We start from the raw sequence: 4,860 nt of genomic DNA, 5'->3' as shown, positions 1-4,860 counted from the left end.
TCTTTTTTTTTTCCAAGACGGAGTCTTGCTCTGTCACCCAGGCTGGAGTGCAGTGGTGCCATCTCTGCTCACAGCAACTTCTGCCCCCCAGGTTCAAGCGATTCTCCTGCCTCAGCCTCCTGAGTAGCTGGGATCACAGCCATGTGCCACAACACCCAGCTAATTTTTTTTTTTTTTGTATTTTTAGTAGAGACGGGGTTTTACCATGTTGGCCAGGCTGGTCTTGAATTCCTGACCTCAAGTGATCTGCCCGCCTTGGCCTCCCAAAGTGCTGGGATTACAGGTGTAAGCCACAGCGCCTGGCCAAGATTATTATTATTATTATTGCCTTTAGTTTCCAGAAGCTTAATTATGATGTGTGTGAGAGGCAGAATCATGGCCCCCAAAGATGTCCACACCCTAATCCCCAGTATCTGTGAATATATTAGCTTACATTGCAAAAAGGACTTTGTAGATGGGATTCGGTTAAACATTCTGAGATGGAAAGATTTTCCTGGTTTACCTGGATGGCCACATCCACCTAATTTTTTAACCATTGTGGTCAGAGAGAGACATGACGACTGAAGAAAGGCCAGAGAAATGTAACATGGCTGGCTTTGAAGATGGAGGAGGGGCCCATGAACCAAGAAGCAGGGGCTGCCTCTAGACTCTGGAAAAGTTAAGAAAACAGATTCTCCCCCAGAGCCTCCAGACAGGAATGCAGTGAGCTCTGTATTGGACTTCTGACTTACAGAACCAGAGGTAAGAAATTTGCGTTAAGTTTGTGGCAATTTGTTATGATAGCAATAGAAAACAAAGACAATGTGTCTTGATGTCATTTTCTTTGGGTTTATTCTGTTTGGGGTCTGTTTGATTTCTTAAATCTGTAGATTGTGTTTTTAATCAAATTTGCAAGTTTTCAGCCATTATAACTTTGAATATTTTGTCAGTCTCGCATTCTTTCCTGTCTCTTTTTGGAATTCCCTTTGACATGAATGTTTGATCTTTTGTTATTTATCACAATTCTGTGAAGCTCTGTTATTTCTTTTCTTTCTCTTTTCTTTTCATTTCTTTTCTTCTTTTTTTTTTTTTAAAGTCTTTTTCCTCTCTGTTATTCAGATTGGAAGAGCTTATCAATTTGTCCTCAAATTCACTGATTCTATCCTTTGGAAGTTTCTGAAGTATCTATTGTATTTTTCAGTTCAATAATGTTTGTTTAGCTCTTTTTTGTAACTTTTATTTTTTGGCTGAGATTTTCTATTCGTTTCACTTAAGATAATTTGTCATTGATTTTTGAAGACCTTTGAAGGCTGCTTTAAAGTACTTGTCAGATAATTCCACCTTAAAAATCATCTCTGTGTTGATGTCCGTTGTTTGATTTTCAAATTCGGACTGTCTTTGTTCTTTCCCACAGGTGATTTTTAAAATTATATCCTTAGCATTTTATCTGTTATGTTAAGAGACTCTGGATCTTATAAAATCCTTTATTTTAATGAGAAGTCACCCTGTTTAATTATCATGCAGATTCTGTCCTACTTTCATGGCCTACAACTTAGTATTCAGAACCTTTGTGGTGCTGTTTTCATTGACCCTAGTATCTGGTGATATCGCTGCCTAAGGGGGCATGTATTAGTCTGTTCTTATGCTGCTGATAAAGACATACCCGAGACTAGGTACTTTGTAAAGAAAAAGAGGTTTAATGGGCTCACAGTTCCACATGGCTGGGGAGGCTTCACAATCATGGCAGAAGGCGAAAGGAACATCTTGCATGGCAGCAGCAAAGAGAGAATGAGAGCCAAGCAAAAGGGGTTTCCCCTTATAAAACCATCAGCTCCCGTGAGACTTATTTACTACCATGAGAACAGTATAGGGAAACCACCCCCCCTGAGTCAGTTATCTTCCACTGGGTCCCTCCCACAACATGAGGGAATTATGGGAGATACAACTCAAGATGAGATTTGGGTGGGGACACAGCCAAACTGTATCAGAGAAGAAGGGGTTCCTCAGTCCCACCCTCCTGGGATCTCTCTGGTGGAATAGGCGAGTCTCCAACCTAGCAGGGAAGTGTTAATAGTAGTTAGTTTTTTATTGTTGGCTGATCCCCAGCGATCTCCTTCCTCATGGTGTCAGGCTTACCTGATGCCATCAGATGGACTTCCATCAGAGACAGGGGAAGATAAGCTTACCTGGGCAGCTTTCTGTTGCTGCATCAAGGGTCAGAAAACTCCAGGTTTGAGTCATCTTCTGATGGGGAGGGGGAAGGGGGCAGGAACACATAGGACACCTGCCTCAATGCCATTTCTCCAGTCTTGGGTTTCCAAACCAGTGTGTCATCTTCCTACCACATTTGACATCTCCAAAGGAGATATCCAGTTGGCAACCAACAAAAATATCCAGCATTTATCCAGTTGTCCTTAGTGGACGGGAGCAGGGAGAGATGAACCCAAACTATCTTGTCTGGACTGCAAGGAAGTAGCATATTTTCAGTACCAACTTTAATCCCTTCCCACACAATGAAACAATGTTATGCTATTTTAGTTTTATTTACTAGTCTCCCTCCTTTTATATTATTGTCATGTTTTGTTTTTTTTTTTTTTTCTTTTTTTTTGAGATGAACTTTCACTCTTATCACCCAAGCTGGAGTACAGTGGCACGATCTCAGCTCACTGCCACCTCCGCCTCCCGGGTTCAAGTGATTCTCCTGTCTCAGCCTCCCGAGTAACTGGGATCACAGGCACACGCCACCATGCCTGGCTAATTTTTGTATTTTTAGTAGAGATGGGGTTTCACCGTGTTGGCCAGGCTGGTCTCAAACTCCTGACCTCAGGTGATCAACCCGCCTCAGCCTCCCAACATGCTGGGATAACAGGTGTGAGCCACCACGCCCAGCCTGTTGTCATGTATTTTAATTAGACATGTATTTTAAACTATACATTTTTAAATTTTAGTTCTGTCATGTTGTTTTAGGTTCTATTTTTATTCACAAATCTTTATATAGGATTAAATAATTGCTCATGTTGTTCATGTTTAAATAAGCATTTTCCTGTGTATTGAAGAACAAATTCCAAAGTTCAGGGTGTGGATGGGCCAGGGTAGTTTTCCTAGCTGCACAACTCAAAGGCTTCTTACTCTGTTGTTACCAGGAGGTAATAGGAAATGGCCTCTCTCTGAAGCTGGGCTCCTCTGATCCTCCCATGTTTCAGAACTGACGTCCCTGTTCTTACTCAGCTCCATTCGGGTTTACAAGTAGCAGGTTTTCCTCATGGTGCATCTTAATTCTTCTGGAAGGGAGGTTGTGTTAAAGGGTTGCCCCCGCTTTGATCTCCCTGCTGCCCCTCAGCAGGTCCCTGTGGTCTTTCTGCATTCGTACTCACAAAGGAACCTGTGGAGACGTCCCCATGCTGCCAGTGGTTCTCAGATCTACTTTCAGAGGTTTCCACACAAGTTGGGGTCTGCTATTGGGCCCAACTCTCCCCTGCCCAGAGCTGCAGATCTCACGTGGGACTTAGAAGGTCTAACTCTGGTCAGATGGTTTGGCCGACTTATCTGTATTTCATGACTTCTGGGATATCTTGTCACTTAATTTCATTGAAGATGTGGTCCACAAGTTTTTCTGTCCTCATTCTTTTTTTTAAAGAGTCTTGTTCTGTCCCCCAGGCTGAAGTGCAGTGGCATGATCTCAGCTCACTGCAACCTCTCTCTGCCTTTCCGGTTCAACTGATCTCATGCCTCAGCCTCCCAAGTAGCTGGGATTACAGGCACCCACCACCACACCTGGCTAATTTTTTTTTGTATTTTCAGTAGAGACAGGGTTTCACCATGTTGGCCAGGCTGGTCTCGAACCCCTGATCTCAGGTGCTCCACCCACCTCAGCCTCCCAAAGTGCTGGGATTACAGGCATGAACCACCGCACTCAGCCCTCATTCATTTTGGGAGGAGATTTAAGGAATTTTAGGAGGGGATATTAGGGGGATTTAAGGGAGAGTTAGAAAACTATGATAACAACATGATTTTGCCCCTACTGGACATTCTGCCTTGTGCTTTTTCCCAGTCTGTTCTTCTGAATTCAGCCTTGAGTTGGAGTTCTTGACTCCAAGATTCAAATCTTGACCCTAGGTTTGGTCTTCCAGGTCCATGTTCCTATTGGTCTTTCTAGTGCCTGATGGTGGCCTTCTCCACGTGGATTGGCTTGATTTTCCCCTTGTTCTGGGAACCTCACTTATTCCTGGAACCCAGCTGTGACAGTGACCATCTTATCCTAGTGCAGTACACTTCCAGCCTCCCTCCAGCCACCCTCCAGCCAGCTGAAGAGAATTCAACCCTTAGAGATCATTTTGTCTATCCTCCTTGTTTTATAGATGGGGAAACTTAGGCTTAAGTAAATTGGGGAAAACAGCCAGAGTCACACACACAGTTTTTTCATAGCAACATAAACACAATAACTTACAGGTTTATCTAATAGACCAGGAGCCTCTGGCAGAGAACAGTCCTGCACTCTTCCCCACTGAGCCTCAACAGAGCTGCAGGATCTTCATGAACACAAAGTGCATGGCAGTCACTTCTAGCAGTTTCTAACCCCAGTCCAGAGCTCTTTCTAAAACACACTCTATTTCTGCTCCTCATCGTGGCAACAAATATATTTACCTTTTTATCTAAGGACACCACAATGCTGACTTGAGTTTTGTTTGTGGTTCACTATGATCCCTGGACCCTTTTTCTCTTGTCACAAAGATAAGGACAGTCCCAGTTGTATTTTATAATTTCTCCTCTTCGTCCTTCTCCTCCTTTTTTCTGTGCTATGCTTTGCTTTGTTTCCAAATACTTGTTACTTTTTTTCTGAGCATTTCTTCCACATTTATTATTTATTTATTTAATTTTGAG

The sequence above is a fragment of the Rhinopithecus bieti genome, unplaced genomic scaffold (assembly GCF_001698545.2).
Source record: "Rhinopithecus bieti isolate Rb0 unplaced genomic scaffold, ASM169854v2 scaffold_28016, whole genome shotgun sequence".
NCBI lineage: Eukaryota > Metazoa > Chordata > Mammalia > Primates > Cercopithecidae > Rhinopithecus > Rhinopithecus bieti.
The sequence above is the reverse complement of the archived record's forward strand: the minus strand, read 5'-3'. Positions refer to the sequence as shown.